The sequence below is a fragment of the Macrobrachium nipponense genome, chromosome 17, assembly GCF_015104395.2.
Source record: "Macrobrachium nipponense isolate FS-2020 chromosome 17, ASM1510439v2, whole genome shotgun sequence".
In the NCBI taxonomy this organism is placed as follows: Eukaryota; Metazoa; Arthropoda; class Malacostraca; order Decapoda; family Palaemonidae; genus Macrobrachium; species Macrobrachium nipponense.
Genome location: NC_087210.1, coordinates 56744544 through 56769543, shown reverse-complemented (window position 1 = coordinate 56769543; position 25000 = coordinate 56744544). Strand labels below are relative to the sequence as shown.

The 25000-nt window shown below is 36.9% G+C and overlaps 1 protein-coding gene and 1 long non-coding RNA gene across 3 annotated transcripts in view; one reads left to right on the top strand and one right to left on the bottom strand.

Moving 5' to 3' along the window:
• LOC135196250 (leucine-rich repeat neuronal protein 3-like) overlaps positions 1 to 25000 on the bottom strand; it is a 365131-nt gene that overhangs the window by 28709 nt on the left and 311422 nt on the right. The gene's annotated exons all lie outside the window — the stretch shown is intronic.
• On the top strand, positions 1365 to 7462 carry LOC135196041 (uncharacterized). Its single transcript, XR_010310293.1, has 3 exons — positions 1365 to 2269; positions 2520 to 2594; positions 6865 to 7462. It is a non-coding gene; the product is annotated as an uncharacterized LOC135196041 (long non-coding RNA).

Here is a 25000-nt window from a genome sequence, read left to right as displayed (position 1 = left end):
TCTAAACTGTAATCTTTGAGTTCATCCTATGCTTGAACACCACAGAATTGGGCTTACGTAAATCTTGAAACTGGATTGTGTTATAATAAGGGAAAAAATTAGTTAATGAAGAGCTCATTGTGCTGCAAAAAGATGTCACGAAGACAATGACACAAATGAAAACTCCAACGGAGATTCCAAAGCAAAGGAAGAAAAACTAAATAGCATGAAAATGCAGTCACAGTTGTCATTCAGTGATAAAGTTTAATTCACTGAAAAATTTGGAAGGGTATTACTAAACTAATGTTCACTACTAGTTCTTGAACACGGTTGTTTAGCCTAGCAGTTAAAGAATCGAAGTCCAGAAACCATACCTGCTGAGCACACACAATAAGTTCTTTGATTCAGGACAAACGCAAGCCTCAAAACTGACATAATTATAAACAATATTCCAGTCACTTGCTTGGTAAGAATTTCCGGACTACAGTAATGTGAGGAGCTGATATGCGTTCTTATCGAATCTGGAAATGATGTTGATTTCTTATACAATCGTGAATATTATCGAGCACATAACCAATACCTAATTTACAATTGCTGTAAAACATAATTTTATGGTTACCCCAAAGTCAAAGACAGTCCTAAAATCAATTTTATCTAGTCTGGTCTCAAAACAAATATCAATCATGTCTTGAATATATGCTTACAGCCAAGGAAAAAGTACCAGAGTAGGCAATATTTATAGAAACTTACCCGTTAGACTTTTCAGAAACGTTAGTGTGCATTGGAATGATAATGCCTGTAATATCTGTATTGTAATCAGTACATACATATACACCAATGGAACATGCAACGAATAACGACATTGCAGCTTATTTGAAGGGAAGATAAAATCGAGAAAATGTACTGAATTTAGGAGAAAGACTACAAAAACTAATTCTAAAGACGAGAGATGCCCCTACTGATCCGCACCATCCAAAATGTTCACTGAGTAATTTAACCTGGGTCTCTTGAAAGATTGTTTGTCATCATGTGAGAAAAAGTCCATTAATTAACGCACTTTCCTCGCATACCCAGCTTGTTTAGCTTGACTATATATTTCCTTTCGTGAATTTTGTAATGAGCTTGAAAACCTTATCTCATGCTACGCTGGCTGGATTATTTGAATATCTTAGGTAACCAGAGCATTTAAAAGTAAAATGTGCTCAGGAAAAATGTACAAATATTTATGCACGAGATATATAGTATTCATGTTAATAAGAAATTTTCCATTATTCTTCATTTTATTATATAAACCGTTGTAAGTCACCATACAAGCATATTTTTTTACAAATACGTTTCACGAAATATTTATATAATAATAACTGAGCAAATATCCACAAATTTTTGTATTTTGCATTAACATTTCTGTGTAATCCATGGGAAAAATATATCAACAAGTTCTGTAATTGATACTGAATTTGCAGATTCGACTATAGGTGCTGTTTACGTCAGTAACTTACATAGTAATCTTGACCAGGATTCATATGGTAAAGCAATGGATTATAAATAGTTAATAAGAATCTTGGTAGTTTACTCACAGCAAAGACGCCAAACTACGAGGGAAACAGAACAACGATTACACGTAAAGAAGAGAAATGATCAATTTGAAAATCAGACGAAGATGAAATTCAGGTTCATACATTCTTATTAAGTAGGTTGCTTTGTGGATGATAAGCAATTTGAATGCTTTTGATAATAAACATATATATATATAATGCACAGAGCTGTGTAGTACACATAAACTTATCATGTTCTTGATAACGGTCATGATGGAAAAAATTACAAGCGGTAAAAAGTGAATCTTTCACGCCAACTCCAATGAGTGTTTCGTTATACTTTGGGATTTTTATTTCGTTCCGTAATAAAAAGACTAAAACGTATGGAAAATAAGACCTAATCTGGAAGATGAAACAAGTTCGTAGACACACTCCTATGAAATGTCATATAAATGAAAATGAGACAGAACATGAGACGTTTTGGTGAGTGCATTAAGGTCCTTGGCAGACGAGCGTGTCTAGCTCAATTCTAATATTATCCTTGCGTTGAAGTGAGACCAAAACTTTACTTCAGGTCCAGGCGGTTTCTTTCTTTCTGACAAATGGTCGCCGGCTTTACTCTGGAATTTAACAGTGCATTTCATAGTGAACTATTCGTGTTCGTTTGTGATTTGACCATGCCGTAATTTAGATATTCGAGTAAGGAGTCGGGATTGCTGCGTGGTGTCGCCGCATATAACGGAGGTTGGTGGAAGGTAGGCTAAGTGGCTCTACTCGCTGTTGAACAATTTTGAAGTTTTGGAGGCTATTTCTTCAAGAGCTCGTGAAACCTTGTCGTTTTCCATTAATTAACCTCGTAGTGTTTACCATATTTATTGTTAGCTTTCATAAAGTTAAACTTTTTAATAAACTGTCACAATTACTACTTTAGCATTTTTGTAGTCTTATCTTTATTGCCCTGCTGGTGGTGATGAATTTGCCAATTTAATTATAGTTTATTTTCAGATGTGTAACACCCCATTGCATGTAGAAGTACTTTTCTCAACCACCCATCATTACATGGCTCCCAAGGCTCTCGAGGTAAGCTGTTCAAACTAGTCTGTTTGTGAATGGTAAAAGGTTGCTGGAAGCTTTGTGACAGTCTTGTCTAGTGCGTTGGTTTTAGTTTTTTCGTTGATATGGATTTGGTGAGTTGGTGATTATTGTATACAATGGTGAAGTGAGAATACTAAAATATGGGTTAGCACTAGTTACGGCGAATTGTGTAATCGAGGGAGGTTAGGGTGTAATGGTTGGGTTTTTACTGTAAAATTTTTCAAATTTTTCATATTTTGTATTAGTTATAGGAAGCAATACTTTCGTGGCACGAAAGAGGCGCGGTTTAAGTGTCATTAAATGGCTAGTGAAACGGATATCTTATTGTTTCAAGTGTGGAAGATATAAATTAAGTATATAGTAGGGGTGGCTGGGAGGGTTAGCGGATGCAGTGGGGAGAGTTGAATACTGTCAAGTTGAAAGTATTTATTTGTCAAGTTGTGTAAATGTAGTGTGTGAATGGTTGGTATTTCTACAGAAGCAATCCGCGGTGGCCTAGACTATGGCAATTTACGTTTTCCTATGTTATTTTACCCACTGTGAACAAGAATTTAAAGTAATATTTATTCGGACGACTGTAATTAACCCCCAAGGGCCAGTACTAAACACGGCGGTAATTCTTCAGAAGCAAGCCGCATCACCAGTTTCTAAAATACAATTAACAATCCTTCATTTAATGGTGTTTTTTCAGTGAATCTCATCTTGTTTTCTTGAGGAAATTTTATTTTAACCCCCTTTTCCACCCAACAAGCTTGGGGGCCCCCCGGTTGGGAATCGGGGGTTTTGGGTGGGGAAATACCAGAAATGAGTGCTTTGCAGCAATAATAATTGTGAGCACGTACAGATTCGCGGGCCCACTAGACCGCCGACCGAAATCGGCGGAAGAACACCAAAACCAATATGGCGGCAATACCAAAACGACGACAAACAAAGTAGGGAGCGACTACATATCCGCGACGATCGATTTATGTGTGCTGTCAGTAAGGCCGTGGCGGAACGGTGCTTCGCGCCTTATCCGCATATTTAAAGATTCTTGGCAAGCACGGCATGTATTGGCAAGAGGTAATGTTGCGCTGTGCGTGCTAGCCACAGGGGTTACACTAAGGCTACTTACCGTGGCGGATCACACCTAAAGGCGTTCCTGTTGTAGTCGATCCGACAAATAGCTTTAGAATTAAATTATGTCTTTGAGCATATTCAATCACAACTTTTACCCCCACTAGACAAATAATGATAAAATTCACCGTAACCCACATTGCACTGCAAACAATCGGTAGGAAATCGAAGGTCTCTGTCAAAATTAATGCCAGAAGGGCCAGCCACTGCCTCTGCCATAGCTACAGGAAGACAAAATGCCGGTTTTTGCTTCATTATTCGAGTATTCAGTCAAACAAGGATACCAGTGGACGCTGGACAGGTAACTTTATTACTCCGCTGAAATGCTAGTGAAACTTAGTTTTCGACTAAAGTCGTTCGTAATTGGTTATGAAACCCATGACATCATAAGGATGTCACACCTCTCGGCCAATAATGAGTAACTGGAACTGCTTTTGTTTGCGTAAGAAAGTAAGTTAGAGGGCTCATTAAAAGTAAACATTACCGTAGAGGAAACACCTCTCCCGACTTAGGAAAAATTAGAGCTAAAAACTTATCAAGGTCATTTTATTCCACCCCGTTCAATCTCTCATATAATGACTATACTTTTCATATTGCTTTTCACATGCTCTTTCCATGTAGGTGATTATTTATTTTAATATCCAGTGCGGAGTGCTTCTGAAGTATTACCTTTAGGACTGGCCCCTGTGGGTTAATTACAGTCGTCCGAATAAATATTACTTAAAATTCTTGTTCAGTAGGTAAAACTGCATAGAAAAACCGCAACTGCCATAGTCTGGGCCGCCGCGGATAGGTACCCTAGATCTACCAAATGGTCGAGGCGATTAATTTTGTGCATGAGGTTGTGTATCCTTAAAGGTATTTCGCAATGTAAGCAATGGTTAGGAGAGGTGCAGATTCTAACATGAGTTACCCACGACTTGGTGAATATAGAAACTAATTTCATTTTCATGCCACCTGTTAGATATTCACCAGCATACTCTTAACCTCCACCCCTTCAGGGGCGGTGCCCTTGTTGGGATGGAGGTGCTCCCATGATTGTATATAGGAGGCCCTAAGGCCTTCTATATACTGGTTCATGGGAGTTTAAAAAACTTAATGTTTTATTCTCTTTCAGGTGGTAAGTACTATTCTGTACTAGTCTTAAGTTGAAAGTATGTTTTATATTTTCCCACAAATACCTCAACCCAGCTTTTACAATGCAGCAAAGTGGCTGTTTCCTTTGGAGATTCGTCTAATCTGTTTTACTTTCGGCGTTGAAAGCTATAGTGAATTGTCATACATTGTAGGAATGTGTATCTTACTGTGCATATTATTGTGCTGCACACGAACTTGCCTTTGGGCAACAAAGCTATCAAAGTGTTTTAGCAATTTTATTCCTTCCAGCTGGTAAGGATTTGACTTAACCTTCTTTTTTTTGAAAGATATGCTCAGGTATGAATGTTCATCTGCCATCACATGGCCAGGTCATTGTTGCTTAATTTTCTTTAGGTGTTGTTGATTAGTGGTAAGGTGGGTCAAACCCTCCTTCCCCAGTAAGGACAGTGCTTCCTAGGTTAGGCTCCATTAGTGGAGTACTAACCAACCACTGGGCTAGGCCTTATGACTGTACGCATGTCATGTATAAGCTTCAGGTGGTATTTAATTTTTAAATTTGTGGTTTTAATCGTAACTAGTGTATTCAGTCTTAAGTCTATAGCATTTTGGGTTTATGGAAATTGAGTTTATTCGGGTCAAACATTGGTTCCCCACTATGGATCCTCTCAATTTTTATTAGAATTGTAACCCAAATTGCCCATACGGTGTTACTATCTGTAGCATTGCATTCAGGCCTGGAATAGACTTGTCAGTCAGTCTTGTTTCCCTTTGAGACTGTAGTCAAAAGTGGCTAAGTTGCATTTTTACAAAAACTGAGGTTATTGCTTTAGTTTTGCTCAAAACTAAGATTGTTACCGATATATTTAAAAGCAATCTAAAACACAATCACGCTTGTATCCTTCCATAGCGGATAGTGCAAACAGTTTACGACATACGGTGCACTGTAGGCATTACTTAGGTTCTTATCAGCGTTCCTTCGGCTCCTAGCTGACTTTCGTTCTTTTTACTGCACCTTCGTTCATATATCTTCAGCCTTTTTTTACCTTCATAACAATAGTTTTACAGTTCAACTGCTTTTTCCTTGAGCATTATATCCGATGGTCCTTACCATTCTTGCTGCTATAAGCAAATTTCCATTTTTCCAATTCGCCATTAATCATTCCTATTTTTTAAACTTAAATTTGGTTTGTGAAAATTTCCATATTGCATTCCAAAATCGTTGCCGGTCTTTTTGAATTGGAATGTACTGTTTTTAAAAGTAACTTCCATCACTGATAGTAAAAAATCGTTGTCTTGCACTTTCCTTCAATACTATTGTTCAAACATTGTTCCAGGAATTGTTTTAATCTAACTTGCCAGCTTGCTAGTTTTTCGAGATTTCTTTCAGAATAACTTTAATACAGAGTTTTTTGAGCAGCACTTACTGCTAAGGTTCAATGATTTTTTTATGCGGTTACTGAGGATCATTGAGTTTTTGAATTTCAATTAGTTTTTAACTATCCATATGTAAGCACTTCGAAATGGGAATGCTTCAGTTAATGTTTTAATAATGCTAAATGGAGTTTAATTTTCTAATGGCTTTTTGTAATTTGTGTGCGTAAGCATCAATTTCACACTACTTAATGATTTAGTTTTCCTATACCGGACTTTGAACTTTTGAATCTTTTCTCATGGCATTAAGCTTTGAACATGTGCTATTTCATCAGAACTTGTCAGTCAATATTTCATACTAAGAGCTTGTCATAGAATGAAAGTAAAGTTTGATTTTAATTTAACTTTAGTTATGCAGATGTAGATACTTGTGTATTATAGGTTGAAGGTTTGTTAGAGCTAGGGTTGGGGACCCAGTACGGGACTAAAATTTTACTATTAAAGGAAACTTCCTCACTCAAGTTGTTTTAGGAGAGCCATGTGGTACTTGAGCCTTATAATTACCTGTTTAAATCAGCTTATAACTTGAAAGATGTTTTGTTCCTTTATTTTCAAAAGCTTGTGGATGATGCACTTAAGGAATGCAGATGTGGTAATCTGTTTATTTCAGGATATTTTTCACTAGCCAGTGGCACTTGCTTGGAAAAGTTACCGGGTTGCATAAAATCGGTGAAAGTCATACAGAGTGGTGGACGTGTTTGAGCTGTCAGGACATCGCAGGAATGCGCTGAATGCATAAAAGCCGATTGCAGATGCAAGAGCAGGAATTCAACATTTTCAGTGGATGTTCTACATGAGATTAGATTAGCTTTGATTTGTTAAAAAATTTGTTAATGTGAATTATCCTTTTGTATGATTACGGAATAAGGCAATACTCTTTGAATTAAAGCTTTTGAATTAAAGCTTCGCCTTTTAGCTTCACCTTTATTAATGTTCATCAGTTCATCCAGGTGGTTCAGACGTTTTAAAGACTATAAGTTACACAAGCCTTTGTTCAGAGATATCTTATATTATAAATGTTCAAATCCCAGGACTTTGTCAATATATTGCAAATACCAAGTGAGGATAGAACAAAAGATAATTGAAGACCTAAGGCAAACTGAACAGTCTTGAAGATAGCTAAAATCAGCCTGCAAATTTGTTGTTTACAGCAATGTTCTCGGCCGAGAAAAATTAATTTCCAAATCTGGTTTCATAACTAGTATTTTAAAACTATGCACGACGAATACTGAAACCAGGTCAGTGAAAAGTTAAATGTGGTTGTAAAAGAATGTGGAGATACACTAAGGATTGCAGAGTATAGTTATGAAGGAAAATAAAAATTTATAAAAACATCATCCAAAATCTTAATATCTGTAGTCGCGAGAACGTTTCAGTAACTTTAAGAGCATGTAAGTGGTAAACGACAAGATTCAAGAGTTGAAGATTCAGAGTTGAGCGCATGCACAGTTTGACAGTTGTGGAAAGTAAAGTGAATTGACAACTGGAGTATTTAAAAAAAACCAGTCCGTGGATTGGAATTTAGCTGAGGAAGGAATAATGGGTTGCTTTAAAAGCACATTTTATAGGCAAGCACGTGTGCCATAATGTCATTGCAAGGAAATCTGATGTGACAAAATGAATGTTAGTTTTTTCGTATAACAGCAAGGCTCTGAAGTTCTCTTCGTATGACTCACCGCATTTTTTAAAAACGGTAATATATGTCGTATTCAGACACTTAAAAAATCTGAACCTCAAACTGCGTGAATAGAATGGCGATAGCTACAAAGACCCCCTTTTCACTTTTTCCCCTGCAAGAATGAAAATTGCATGTTTTCGAAAAATAGCAGGTGGGATTGAAACCTGCTATAATAAGTTCCACTTAACACTCCAGTCATCCAGATAAAAAAGGTGAGGACTAATTAAACATTTACGCACAGTAACAGTTTACTGGATGTCGCTCAAAAGCTAATTAGTTTGTATGAGGCTCAAAAACATTGAATAATTTTCAAACGTGTAACACTATTCCTAGCAGCTTCTTACTCGGTGAGCCCAGAAATTTACAGTAGCACAGGAGAAAATGGGCAGAGTTGAATTCGTGAGCGGATATTTTAAGTAGAACGCATGGAGTACTGCATGTGTAAAGGCCTGTCCACACGACCGGGGTTGATCGGCGGACCTCCCCTCTAATGGGCACACTTGACGGACAAACAGTCAAATTGCCCGATGGGTCTTGTAGCAAAATCACCATGGCGGTGCCCGATGGCTTGAGCTTCAACCCTGGCAGACTTACGTTAACCATATAAATTTATTTTACTGAGCCATTCTTTGCACCATATTCTCTTCTTTTTCTTCTTTTTCATCACACACAAAGCATTCATCACACACAAAGCAATTATCATGCTACACAATATCATCATCTTTGCGGTGGGCACCATGTTTATCGTACCGCACTGAACACACTACTGGCATCGTCGGGCACGCCCACCTCTCCATTGCCTCACCCGTGTGGACAACATTCACGGCTAAGCCCGCGAGAATTTGCCCGTCAAACCCGGAGCACGCCGATCAGGCCCACTCGTGTGGACAGACCTTAAGTCATAGCTACTGTAGATAAAATACTTCCAAAAGCCAGAAATGTGTCGATGTATGTATCAAAAGAATGTACTCAATTCTCATAGATTCACTGTTACCAAGAGCTTCCTAAGGGTCCCCCTATACTACTGTGAAGTTTGCCACGTAGGCACGATGGCAGCTTTTGAAATATAGATCTCAAACATTGAAAAAGACAGTAATCTATAGGCCTGTCCACACGACCGGGCCTGATCAGCGGACCTCCCCTCTAACGGGCACACTTGACAGGCAAACCGTCAAATTGCCCAATGGGTCTTGTAGCAAAATCACCATGGTGGTGCCCGATGGCTTGAGCTTCGACCCTGGCAGACTTACATTAACCATATACGTTTCTTTTTCTGAGCCATTCTTTGCACCATATTCTCTCATTTTTCTTCTTTTTCATCACACACACAAAGCAATTATCATGCTACACAATATCTTCGTTGCGGTAGGCACCACGTTCATCGTATCGCACTGAACATCGTCGGGCACGCCCACCTCTCCATCGCCTCACCCGTGTGGACAACATTCACGGGTAAGCCCGCCAGAATTTGCCCGTCAATCCCGGAGCACGCCGATCAGGCCCGCTCATGTGGACAGGCCTTTAAGCGGTGAATAATCTAGGCAAAGCTGGATAATCTTACGAAGCACTGGTTAAGACTACCAGTAAGTCGTGTGTGTTTTGGTGTAAACATATAGAAGGTCTGACGAAATTTCTACAACTCGATACAAAATATTTATCGACATACGTCAAATAAGGTGTATCAGCATGTTGGTATACCCTCCAAAGTATTTCAATATATCATTAACTTTCCAAATTTACTAGTTCCAATAGAAATTTAGGGAACTTCTACACAATTCTTGGAACCCTGTTATTAAGCAAATAAAACACTTGCTCTGGAACTGTATTAACACACCTATCCCTAAATTCAAAGTTCAGTACAGTATAATACATGACAATGTATACGAGCTTGGCTCGTTATATAATTTACATGAAAAATTATTACCGTCACCAACATATTCCTATGAATACATGTATCACAATAACCTTGTTATATAAATGCCAATTTCAGAAAGAGTTCTGCCATAAGTAGTCTGGTATTTCCAGATACATGAAATAATGCCTCTTGCTATTAATGCCGCCTGCTAAAATCCTTTCCGCATGCAGCAGCTCTCCGATGTCTCGTACCTACCTCTATCTGACGAAAACTTACAACACCTACAATATTAACAGAGGTTTGACGTGTTGCATCTTTTGCTAATTTGTCAGCAAATTCATTTAAATATATACCTAAATGAGAAGGTATCCAGCAAAATTTAACAAAAACCACTTCGTTCTGTCTCATAAATCAAAGCCTTACAATGTATAACAAATCAGATTTAGACGGATCTTGACAATTCAAAGCAAGCAAAGCACTCTGGGAATCTACAAAAATAGACATTATGCTTTCTACCCGAGACAATTTTCAGTCCTCCGTGAATTGCATGAATACAATTCGGTGTTGTTGTAGAGCGATTATCCTACATTCGTTTAAAAAATTATTTTATCGGAAAATGTATGGTCATCAAATTCTCGTATGATCATTCCACCCCCAGCCTACTATCTTATTAACAGACCCATCACAATATAAACGGAAAACATAACATCTTGGTAAATTACACAATAGTTAGAACACCTGTTTTAACTTTTTGTAATCCCACTTCTTTATACACATCTCGACCTTTTACACAACCATGGCTTGAAAGGCCTAACTTTTGGCAACTAAACATAGTACTTCACAACATCATAGCTGAACAAAATGTTAAGCAATTTCCGTGAATAGCTGTTAGCTTGAATTGGAACATTAAACCCTCCTGATGACTTGGTAATTATCATTCCCATACATACTTCTGTCCTCCTCTCCTTATCATTCTAACAACGGCAATAGAGACACTTTCTCGAATACGGTTAACTACTATCCTTGTACTCACTGTACATCCCAACATAAAACGCTTGTCTTTGTTTTGGATACCCTCTAATTTCTTCAGTTCCTTCTCCGAATAACTTACCAAAGTATTGCAGGCACTGCACAATCGGTAACTGAACGCACTGTATTAATATAAACCATCCTTAAGACCGGAATGCCCGCTCCATTACCTCTTTTTTGGAAGTAGTATTTGTAATGGTTCAAGTCTCGCCAGACAGATTTTTAACGTAGTTTATCTCGAATTTCGCCTTTTTAAAATTTACATACATCACTAATACCTTCTCATTAAATAAAGAACAACTATCTGTCTGTCCTACAAGTCTGTATTTTGCTCTTAATTTTCATTTATAACCAACCCATATGGGAACAAGATTTACAGCTCTGCCATTGTTAGTGACAAGTAGCATCAGAATCACATTGTATAAGATATCATCAGGAATTTTGTCCAATACATTAAAAGTAGGGCTCAGTACTCAACCTTGTGGTGTACCCAACTCTAATAACATTAATTACATTCATGACCAAGGAACCACACTTTGGCTTTCTTTCCAGTTAGATAGCTCTGTATCTACTTTAACAATAAACATGTCGCTTCTCTATTTGCCAGTTCTCGGATTACCTCACTATTCGCACTATGAAAGGCTGCCTTAAGGTCTACAAAAAGCCCTACATCTGGCCCTGCTATTACTTAGTACTTTAATAACACAATCCGTTGTAATTTTTTTTTTTCTAAACAAATTATTAGATATCTGTTCTATAATAACATAAAGTAACCCATTTAAAACAAGTCTCCATTAATTTGTAAAAGCACCGTGTCAGAGATATAGGCTGATACTCTCCATTACTTTTAGGAACAGGTGTCATTAAAGCTATCTTTCATTGCAATCATTTAATTATGTTATTCTATCCATATCTGAGGCAGTAGGCTTTCCTCGCTTGATAGCACACAATAATTCATTTCTAGTAAAGGGTTGACGAGAAGTTCCACATTGGCCGAGTGCATTTCGCGCTCGGCTACCAATCCGGTGGTCCGAAGTTCGATTCACGGCTCGGCCAACGCGGAACCAGAGGAATTCATTTCTAGTGATAGAAATTCATTTCCCGATACAATGTGGTTCGGATCCCACAATAAGCTGTAGGTCCCGTTACTAGGTAACCAATTGGCTCCTAGTCACGTAAAAATATCTAATCCTTCGGGCCAGCCCTAGGAGAGCTGTTAATCAGCTAAGTGGTCTGGTAAAACTAAGATATACTTAACTTTAAGGGCAGACGAGTCCCCGCGCTTACTCCAGCTTTCGTTTCCACAAAATGCTGCCTTTTAGGTGACCTGTTCTTCAAACATGCCTCAGTGTTTACAGGGAGGCTGTTATAACGAGAAGTATCAAACCACCTTTTCATTAATTCATCAGCCTTACCTTGGGGGTCCTAATGAACAACAATTTTTCGTTTAACTCCTCTTACCTTGTTACTGTCAGTGGACCACCTCTCTATTATGACAACTGTATTATCCGTGTTAAGCTGGAAATGCAACTATCATAATAGGTATTTAAAACCTGAATTTCTATTTTAGACGACGGGACCTGTTTTGTGCAAAAGGGGAGATAAGGCTCGATGAAATTTTTACTGGCCGTCGCTATTGCGGTTCAGACCATGTTTCGTGTCTTGATGTATTGCCATACCGAATAATGCTTACGTTTTTGTCAATTACTAGAAACACCCAACAACTAGAACTGATTTGTAATTGTAACCGTGTCATATTTGAAGAAATTAGTTTTGTTTCAAAGCCATAACATTTCGGTTCCGGTTTCGTGAAGATGGCATGAAAATTTTGAAAAGGTGCACTTTTACAATACAGTGTGCATAATTTATCATGGTCTGTTGATATTTTTAGACAATTATTTAGAAATAAATGATTTTCATAAGAAAACGATCTGAAACACCTTCTATAAGAAAGTACAACTCACAAAAAAAAAGCGGTGTCAAATTTGGAGTTACGTCGTCTTCATGGTATCAGTTCTCAAGGCCGATCCATGATAATTTCACCTATTTTAGTAAATGTATAACAACTGACTTCGTACCACTGGTAAAAGTACACATTATATGAATGGAAGGGGATTAGAATTAATAGATACCGAATTAACAAAGTGCAAATGTCCAGGAAAGTCATTGTACTCATAACAGTTGCAGTGAATAATTTTAGTGTACCGTTTAAACTGCTTCACCTTCATGACGAGTTTTAAGCGATATAACGGAAATGGTTTGACCATAAGACCAATTTGTCTAAATGGCGCAATTTACTTGCTGGTAATGAAACCACGTCGAGTATGTGATGCTGGTTTAAATATGACACAAACATTCTCTCTCTCTCTCTCTCTCTCTCTCTCTCTCCTCTCTCTCTCTCTCATATACATATAGCACACAAGTCTACGTGCTTGAGAATATACAATCCATGTAAGAAGGCGAGTGAAAACCACGACTTGGAACAAGTATACTTTCGTTGATTATTCTACATTTTCAAGTTCAGAATAAACTACGAAAGTACTTGCTCCAACTACCTGTTTTCATTCGACTTCTAACGGATATAGTATATACTATATATATAAATTATATAGATATATATATATATATAAAAATAAATATATATCTATATATACTATACATACATATATATGTATATTATATATATATATATATATATATATATATATATTATATTGCAGGTAAAACAATGGAGAGCAAGATCTTACGCTTTTGCGGTATTTTAAAGCTTGAAAAGGCTAATTTAGAGTAAAGGAAAAAGATCTTTCACTCCGTGGCTCCACTTACCTCTTGGCGATATACTTTATTTATATTTTATATCGGGTTGTTATTTACGTGATAGAAGTTAAAAACACAAATATAATATGATTTATATATTATATACAAAAATATATTTTTATATAAGCGAGCGAACCAACAATGGAACAAAAAGATCACCGTCTCGTAACTTGAACGATTTCCGGGTATTGGAAACAAAGAGTCGGCGAACGACCGTCAACATGTTGAATGTCTCTTTGAACCGAGAATTTCAGGAATCTGTAATAGAGGCTGTATTCACATGAGCCCTTTCATCTTTTCAACTCATGCCAAAGCGCCCCCAGTAAATTAAACTCAGACTGAAAATGCAGCGGGTTTCAGGGCAACAAATGACATCCCCGGATCGTATTACTTCATTTGATTGAATAGCGATGTGTCGAGTGATTTTATTTTATTGGATAATGCGGACTGTCAGAGTTTTTCCGAAAGTAAGAGGGCAGTTAAGGAATGTCTTGCATTTTAATGCGGTCTTTGTAGGGGAGACACAACAAGGAACTGTCGTATCTTCTAATTGTATTTTAATTACTTTACGTAATTTCCTTGAAATCACTTTCATTTATTTGATTCAGATCATATTCTTTTATGATGAATTATTGTCATGCACATTACGTTTGATTTTTTTGAAAACTTCAAAGTAAAAGGAAAACACTTGAATATGCTTTGCACGTTGAGAGGGAATGAAGTAAGATAACGTTTGTCTGTTGGATGAAGGACAATTTTCCCTTTACTGTTTTCGTTTATAATGTTGTTTAATATTTTACGCGTATGAGATGGTACGCATAACTGCAGCCAAGGTCCCTCAGGTCTCGAGAGGTCACCTTATCTTTAGAGAGTTTAAAGGTGTATTGTTTTATTATCAGGCCTTGAGGACCACCTTAGGCTCGGTTGGGGTGGATGCGAGGATGTTGATCCCAGTTGATGGATCTGTGTCCCGTGGTAGTGGTCCATTCCCTTTGGTAGGGGGGTTTGGGGAAGGGGTCACATTATTGAACCCCCTGGAGTGCTCTCTGTAATCTAGCCCTCCGATTTTTTTTCTGTTGATGAGAGAAAAGTGGTTAGGGATTCGTTTCCTCTTATATTGTCTATATTGATAATGCTGATAATGACCACTCATTTGATGGCTCTTCACTTCGTTGTTTCATTGCTTTAAGTACTATTACTTCTGCTTTCTATTTCATTTTCATGATGATTTTCATTTCAACAATAGATTATTATCACATTGTTGACTTCATCATGATTGACGGCTCAAATATGGTCAGATAAACTCGTTGTTAGGTCTCTCTTTTTCTCACTAAGGATTTTTTGCAAAAAAAAAAAAAAAAAAAAAAATATGGCAATAAACATATTTCTGGTTGTTTCTCGACTCTGCAGTTCTCACGTTCGGGTATTCTTTTGCAGCTGTTTTTCATGGTCCATAATAACATTCATTGTTTTCTTTTGTGGAATTCATCTGAATCAGGGATGAATTTGTGAGTATTATTTTTTTTTTTTACCTCATTCCAAATTTATCAATGTTCTTGAGCGTTGTAGACAGCAAAGTTTACTTTCTGGTCTGGGCAGCCCAAATTAAGAACACTTTTCTTGCGGCTTATTTCAGCTTAAAAAATCTTGGTCATAATAACTCATGGCGGTTAGAGGCCTGTTGGTGGACCCGTTCAGATTTTTTTATCACTTTGGTATTACAGAAGGAGCAGCTGTATGCATGAGAATTATCTCCGGACAGCGTCGTGTGGAATTTCGTGTTCTCATATTTAACCTAGTTTGAATTTCTTTTTTATTATCATTTACGGCAAAATTATATTTTATCTACCTCTCTCATTCCTAATTGTATGTTCGGTGAAAGAAATGTTCCATAGCATTCCATGTACAAATTAGCCAAGAAGGGTGATGGGGAGGAGTCCATTCTGTACCAAACTGTTGGCTATAATGTCCCCTTTAAAGTTACAAAAAGGTCTTTAGTAACAAGAATGATCTTATTGGTTATAAAATGCCAATTTGACTTGATAATTAGTGTATTTATTCTGCTTCGTGTGTGTGTGTGTGTGTGTGTGTGTGTGTGCATGTAGTATGTATAAACATAAAGGCACTCTTTCATCCTGCAGTTCCCAAAGGAAGAAATGTTGGAAAAATTCCAGCTTTAAAATTGCTTTGTACTCTGTTTTAATAATTTAATGCAGAATTGCCTCGGAAGAAATATAAACCTAAAGGATCGAAGGGGTTTTGACACCGCGGGTTAAATTCTTTAAGAAAAACCTGTCTTCCTGCATAGATATTGCAACGATATTGCCAAGGTTTGAGGTTTATGAGAGCCATAACTTTTGAGGCAAATTGCCCACCGACATCGATACCATAAGTCTCGCGACAAAATGGCAACAACAACAATTTTCGAGAGTTGAAAGGAAGTAACGATGCAATAAATGAACTGGAAAAACTGATTCTTTTATTACCCTCTAAATAAAAATATCTCAGACGGATTCTTAAGTCGAAGGCAGTTTTTTTTTTGGACTGATCTGTTATGTTAAGTTGCGTAAATTCATGTCTGTTGTGTTTTGGATGCGTGTTATAGCCAGTTTGACTTCGAAGACAGACAGGCCTAAATCGACTCGCCGGATATATCTGTATTGTATGAAGATGCAAGAGTAATCAGAACCAAATAACTTTCGATATTTTTGAAATCGAATTAGCTATGAAAGAGCGACCCATAACAGAAAAATATCGGAACAAATTACGAAATAAAAGAGAAACCTAGGAGCTAACAACAAAAACGATACGAAAAGCTTTCGTAAAACAAAGGGTAAGCAAGGCAGTTACTCGCACAGAGATGATTGTTACTAATTCACATCCAAAATGAACTTCCATTTCTCATCTCTTGCAGGGCTAGGGAGGGACGCTCTCTTCTTTCTCTTTCGCTAATTAGTTTAACGCCTCGGCAAGTTTTAATTTAGTCGTAATGGGCCTCGCCGTGGAGGTGACGTCGTGTTATCCTAAGCAGAATTTTCAATACGGATTTCATTCGCTTTCCGGAGCAAATTTGGTCGGGGCTGACTGAAGAGAGAAGGAATCCAGCCTTATCCGCCGTATTTGTTTGAAAGAATAATTTATGTTTTTCGTTCAGAGTCAAATGCTGTGTGATTCACATTGTCATTCTTGAAGTAGTTGTTGTGGTTAATTCTTCAACCTCTTTGTCTTAGATTTAGTGAATAATAGATAGAGAATAGAATACTGAATTTAGGCCAAAGGCACTGAAACGGAAATTGACTTAGAAAGTTTGAAAGGTGTAACGGGAAAAGAACCTCGCAGTTGTACCTATGAAATATTTGTTAAAGAGGGTGGAAAGTCAGATGGAAGAAAATATAAAAGGAGGTACAGTAAAAGGAATGAAATAGGCTGAAGCTAGTGGTCGAAGGGACCCTGCAAAGACCTTCAAGTAATACCTACAGTGTACCACGTGAGGTGCACTGATGGCACTACTCCCATACGGAGTTGAATATACAGTAATATGAGCTGTCGATGTGGTTGTCTAATGAAACTAACCTTCTGCCCGAACGGGCTCTTGCTCATCAAATGCCCCTCCAGCCAGACCATTTTTTCCCCCGCGGGTGAACCTCACATAATCGTACCGGAGAGAGAGAAAAAAAAGCAGAAATGCATCGAGACCAAGAAAATTTAATGTCACAGGAAACGAGAGGAATCGAATGAGGTGGGAAGCGAGAAAATTCCATTTCAGCGAAGCCCCATTCGCCGTATCTCTCACAAACACGAGGTGCCAACTCCTTCTTTTATAGAATCCCTCGATAAGTATTCAACGTATTTCACACATCGTGGAAACGACGCAATATCCTGTCACCGACCCCGCTATCCTTCCCCCAGGGACGAGGCCCGTCCATCCCCAAAGGCGTCCTCATCTCCCTCGAGGACCCAAGGGCCCACCCCGACAGAACCATTCCCCCCTACAGCTCTACTGGCTGGGAGTGTGGTGGCGTTGTTTGTGCTGATAACGGCGTTGTTTACATGGGGAAGTATTAAACGCTTATATGTGTAACCTGTTGCAAGGCCTTCACTCTAGCCTGGAGCGGTGCTGTCAGTTTCTGAATGGACGTGGCGTCGTGTAAAAAAAAGTAATACAGAAAACAGTTTTTTTTAAATTTAGTTAACGGGGTCTGCGTATGGATTAGTAGACAAGTACGAGCACTAATTTTAGAACCTCATCAATTGACATTACCGCCTCCTGCAATTTGGGTTTATCTGTTCTGATGCTTTCTTTGTTATCTATGCACAGTTTTCATTTGTAATTCTCTTCCATTTCTATTTTATCAGTTTTGTTGCACGTAATATAGTACAAAAGGGAAAGTATTCCTATCAAACCTCATCTGCATAAAATATCCCTCTATATATTTTATTAATGCCGTCTAGGACACACACACACACGCACACACACACACACACATATAGTATATATGTATATATATAAAATATATCATTATAATAAATATACTATATAATATATATAATATATTTATATATATATATTTATTTATATAATTTAAAGTCGTCCCTTTTTTGGCACAGTATCAAATATGTATTTTCTTAGTTTTACGAGTCTTCTGCATTGACGATGATTTTATCATTGAATTTTTGTTTCAACAAAGTATCTAGTCTGTCTCTCTCACCATCCAGGATATATGTTGAGAGCATCATACTTGTACTTAGCTGAAACTGGAAGTAAATGATACAATCACCGTCGATGCAGATAAAAAAGAAAAATGAAAAAAAAGAAATGGAATGTAAATGCATATTTGACGCTTTCAAAAAGGGACGATGCCTACATACATACATACATGTACATATATATAGATATATACATAGTTATACACAAATATGTGTGCTTTTGTGTATACACACACATACGAGCGCGCACGAGTGTGGCTTCAAGCTTCCAAAAGACAGCGTTGGTAATATTCATCTTCGAGTCTTGTGACAAAGGAGAGATTTCGGATGGCGCCCATTGGTGGGCTTCACTTGCCCGGAAGGCTTTTCATCTTGTGGTGAAAGCTCCCATTTTGTCGCCACGAGGCATCAGTCGACTGCTGAAGAGCAGGAGATCCAGTTTCTTTCGAACGTCTTTATATTTCTCGTATTTTCTCTTTCATTTTTCATCTTTTCACCGTACTGATGAAACTTCTTTGAACACAGAAATTCATGTGCTAATCATCACGCTTCTATGTGAGATCTTTAGTTTCCCATCCTTATTCAAAAGCAGTTCAGTTGAATTCATAAACATGGCAAGAATAGTCTCATTCATAGCTATGAATTTTTACATAGAGCACAGAAAAAATGAATAAGAAATAATGTTATGCATAAGGAAGATGTAGAAAATATATGTTTATATATAAACTAATAATGTACTTTACCGGAGAGAAAGATAATTCTGGACAAAGCTGTATTTTTACAACAAGGTAACATCTCAAAGGAAACTGACCATGCAGTATCGTCATATATATTTTTTATTTCATTATACCTTAAGTCTAAAAGCTTGATGTCTATATGACTTGACGAAATAATGGCATGTGACGGCGTGCTGTCAACATTTATGGTTTAGTATCCGCTATAAATCATTAAGGAATAAGAAATGATCTTTGATGGAGCAGAATCCTTGTCGTATTCCACATGACTAGATTTCCTCGATATTCAAGTCAAGTCAGATGTGAAATTAGGTATAAGCCAGTCATATCTGCTATTTTTGGATCCTTTGTTATTGTTTGACAAAGATAAAACGTAAAATTCACTCGATGTATCAGTTACTTTAGACTCAATTCCACTGAGGGGTAAGAGATGTGTATTTCTGGTGATAGAAGTTCACTCTCGACGTGGTTCGGAAGACACGTAAAGCCGTTGGTCCCGTTGGTGAATAACCACTGGTTCCATGAAACACAAAAACACCATACAAACAAACAAACAAAATTTAGACTTCATTTTTTTTTTTTTATCGAGTAGTGAAGTTTCACTCTCAGATAAGAAATTCGCGAACCTCACTTCAAAATCCTTTCATTGTGCGCTGACGTCAGCTCCTTTCAACGTCAGAGCGAACTCGAGAAAGTGTGGTTGATTGCTCTGCCTCTTAGCGCTGACAGTTTCATTCCGTTTTACGTGTGAGAGAATCTTTGAGGAGAGCGACTCCAAAAATCAAATTCTTACGACCCTCGGGTAACTTTCGCCAGTCATTGGCATAGTGTCTCTCTCTCTCTCTCTCTCTCTCTCTCTCTCTCTCTCTCTCTCTCTCTCTCTCTCTCTCTTTTACTGATATATTCACGCCTTTAGCCAGTCGTAGGTTTTATGCCGAGCAGTTCTGTAGAATGCGTCCCAACTTGTATCAACTTAAACTGCAATTTACAACAGCCATTAAGCAATCGAATTATTTTTTGGGAACTGAAACCGCCTCGTCTATATTGGTCTGGCAGAATATGGAAAAGAGCCAGAATATTTATCAACATCTCTTTGACCTTCCTCCTCTTTTCCTTTCGTTTGAAAAATTCAGACTTACAATGAGTCATCCTTTCTAGGTCTTCCAATAGTCTCATTGAACTCGTTCACGGGGGCTAAGATAACCTAAACGAAATTCTAGTGTTCTTATTTAATTTCTACACTAATCCTTGAGATGGAAGATTTCAATATGAGTATTAATCATATGAAAGGTTATTTTAACAAATTCAACAAGTCTGGTGGCGTCTTGAATTGACATTCGAGACCAGATTAGGGAGAAACGCTCACACAAACTCATGCACAGTATTGTGGTTCATTTTCACCATGAAATATTGGCTAACTTTTGAATCCTCACTGGACAATAAGTAACGGTTAGTCAATAACTTTTCAGTGTTTACCTTTAGTATGTCTACATGATTTGATCAAACCTATTTGCAGGTTTGAAGGAAATACACGAGGAAAGCCAATCTCAAAACATGCGATAGACCTTTAGCTGAAGGAAAGCATGGACTCCATTTGAAAGGTCATTTCATACGTATACAATAGAGTGGGGTGAGGGACGGGGTGAGTTTTCTCTCTAAAGGTCAGTAGTTGATATATTTGTACGACGCATTAATCTTCAAGTGAGTGGCTCCAAGTGCCATGGACGCTTTTCATCTGTTTTGGTTTAAAGCAGACGTTTTCTTATATATATATATATATATATATATATATATATATATATATATATATATATGTATATATCATATATAATATATATATAATATATACTATATATTAAAATACTTATATATATAATATATATATAATATATATACATATAGACTATCATATATATATATAGATATATATCTATATATATTATATATATATATTATTATATAAGTGTGTGTGTGTTAAATATGCGTACATGCACAAATAAATATAAATATAAATATGAATATATATATATATATATATATATATATATATATATATATATGTATGTAACCGGTTACATGTATGGTCTACCTAAGGTATATATATATATATATATATATATATATATATATATATATATATATATATATATATATAATATATATATAATATATATTTAATGCCAGCAATAGCTTTCACGCGTTCTACAGATCTCATTTTTTTTTATTATCAGAAGCAATGATAATTGAGATGTTTAATTGGTATATTCCTTGCTTTGTTGCAGTTTATTCAGCGTTATGGACAATTAGAGAGAAATTGAGTTATCAACATTACTACTAACCTGTGGTAACCCGGATAACGTGTAATGGGTTAGTTTTATCAAATGGTCCCCGAAGTCTTATCTTGATAGGATGATTACGTTGTAATCTTAACATAAGCTGACTTTCAGATTGCCTTCCATTATCTTTACTAGTGGCAACACAGGCTTTGCTAATAATATTCGCATACATGGATGTACTCATTACCTTCATATATAAATATGTATGTATATATACACATATATATATGTATATATACATACATATTTATATATGAAGGTAATGAGTAAACTCATAAATGTGAATATTAGCTAAGCGTGTGTTGCCACTCGTAAAGACAAGGGAAGGTAATCTAAAAGTCGGCTTGTTTATGTTCATATTACAAAGTAATCAGCGTATCCGGGTTACCACAGGTTAGTATTTTTTTGTTTTTCATAGTAATGTGATAACCAAATTTCTCTCTAATTGTCCATAACACTGAATAAACTGCACCCAACCAAGGAATATGCCAGTTATTTATCTCAATAATCGTTGCTTCTGATAAAAACCGTTTGAAATCTGCTGAGGGCGTGAAAACTATTGATGGCGTTATTAACTATGCTGCTTGCTGCGGATTTCACCTCATCTTCGAAAACGCGACAACTCTGATTTTATGCATTAATGGCTCTTCTTCTCTTTCGAGGAGATCACTTGAGCCTTGAAAGGACACCGGAATTGTAATATTAGTAGCTAATAAAATAATATAAAATTTTGTAGGCATCGAAGTTGGTGTCACAGTCATTTTGGTCATTAACACAGGGGTAATGTGGCGCATTCTTCCGAATTTCATTCAGACCTGATGAAAAAGCGTGTTAATGATAAAGATAATAATAATAATGAAAAACTTTATCTCGGCGATGTTTGTTTAATAAACTAAATAATAATGGGGTAGCTGGGGGTGGGCTGGTAAAGGGGGGTTCAGGTGCAGTATTTATCACTCAGTTATGATAACATTATGTTGTCTGTTTCGAGGTATATACTATCTTTGAAATTGTCAAAAATATTGATGGGAAAATTCTTGGGAAGAACAACAATGACATGAGCAGTAACATCTTTTTATTCATAGCTAGCAAATATCACAAAAATGTGTCCCCCCCTCCCCCACCGCCCTCAAAAAAAACTTCTATAACTTCACAACTTCGCATAATCGATAAAAGGATCAGGGTATTGCGAATGAGCCGTTGAGGTGTAATGTCATATCATCGTGTCCTGTGTGCTGTACTGTAATAGATCACGAGGGTATGAGCACCGTATCATTCTGGCCATTAACATCGTATCAGGTCACTCACGTCATCATGTTTCTGGCGAGCCAATCAGGCGCTAATGGATCATAAATGCGCCAATGCATCTAAATTGACTTACACAGAAGAAGAAGGAGAAAACGAAAGAAGCAAATGCGTGATATAGCATTGATGCGAATCACTGAGAGTTTGAAGGATAAAACTGTGCGAGAAAGCTGATGACCGAACGAGGTTTCATTTTCAGCCTTGTTGGCTCATACGCTGACGTAACCAGGTTACGTGTCCGGAATCTATTTACTTTCTCAGCAGTTATTTGGCGTTTACTTGTTGCTATGCCATTTAGTTATTCCGTTCGACATGATTAAAGACTGTAAATTAAGTCAATCAATTTAGTCGCAATATTTCTGTGACTGAACAAAATCTTTATAAATTAGACAGAACAAAATCGACCCCCTTTGTTTCGAAAGAACGAAAATAGGTAACAGAACGGACAAGATTTCGTATACAGTTGGATTGTTTGAAAGGAATAACATCATTAGACCAATATATTTCTGGAAACGCGATTAACGAGGTGGCGGTGGCAGTCGATGTCATGACCATGAGCCTAGAAATATCCTCAACGTCAAAAGTGAGAATTGATTGATTCATCTATTTGGTGGCACCCGTCATCATTATGATTCTGATATTATGACGACATCCAAGAAAAACTAAATAGTCATAAACATTGAAGTCAATCGCAAAACAGCGGCTTCTAAAAGGAATTTCAAAATTAAACTGGCATTATCATTTCTTTTAAAAAATCTGAAAAAGGACGCATCTGCCATCTTTACCTAAAACTTCAGAGAAGAATCGACTTCCGAGTTTTAAGCTATAACTTACAGTCAGCCAATGGCTCCTTGTCAGGGAGACCAAAATCGCAAACTAGTTGGCAGTTACCGGTCATGCACTGATGGTGTAAGGCAAGTATAACCCATTTGTTAAAAAAATAAAAATCGCTGGTTTCATGCTTCCAACAATCATTACGTCTATTTGTCACCTCCATCAAAATGAGTCTGTGGAATCTTAAAGCTGCTGATACATGTGATGACCTGCCCTCCTGATGCAAGGGAAAAATGAGTTCCATAAGTGGATATCTTTTTAGATGTGATTCAACTGTTAATTTATCAGCATCTTTATTTACAAGCACGCTTTACTGAAACTGAGTAATATTTTATACCTTCCCTTACATTTTAGAAAACAGAGCCACTACAAAATTTTTAAATGAATAGATTAGTTAAGTTTTAAGCTTTATTGCCTGCAAAACAATAAAAAAATATAGTAATATTAACCATTACATTCAGTGGCTTCGTTCTTAAGGGGAAGTGTTTCATTACCATAAAACTTGCTAGTATAGGCTCTAAATCCTACGCTAATGTTAGAGTAGAAGTTATTTAAACCTGGTATAAACTACGAAGAATTCCATTAAGGCTGTTGACAAGAAAATCTGGTTCACCTATTAGGAGGTCCTTGATAAATGTCCCCTGCCTTGTAAGGATAGAATCAATTATTTGTACTTGAAATCATGTACCATAAAACTGAACCAAATGATTATGACAACAGTTGTAGGAGTGCAGCTGTCAGGAAAAACTTCAGGTAATCCCTATGGAGGGTGTATTACGGTAATAATATATGGTAAGAACGCCGTTTCAAGAAATTTCCAAAATGACTTATAATCTTTTTCAAAATGACTTATCTGTTTCAAGAAAATTCAAAATGACTTATCTGTTTCAAGAAATTTCAAAATGACTTATCATCTGTTTCACTCTAAACCCACAAGGCAGGGGACATTTATCAGGAACCTCCTAATAGGTGAATCATATTTTCTTGTTAACAGCCTTAATGGAATTCTTCATAGTTTATACTAGGTTTAAATAACTCATGATTGGAATTACAGGTTCACAAGTATCTCTCTTGGCCCAGCCAAATGATTAGGAATTCATAAAAAAATACTTTTTCTTAGCTGATGCTACAACACTTGCATTTAAGTTGAAACGACGTTTAGGATTTATATCTTTAACTGGAAGAAAGGTCGATGAACGTTGTTAATGAGCTCGTCCATATTGTCAGAGCGATGAGGATCATTAGGAGGAAACTCAAGTGAACATGTGGTATACCCTCTGGTAATGTCACTTTGTACGCGAAAGGCTCTTTGCAGGTTTATTAGTATTTAGGGACTATCAAAATAAATGTACAAACGACTTCCATCCTGAATATGGGTTACTGGATATTTTATAACTTTAATACATCCTTAGGCAGGATGTATTAGAAGTTGTTGATATTTAAGACATTCC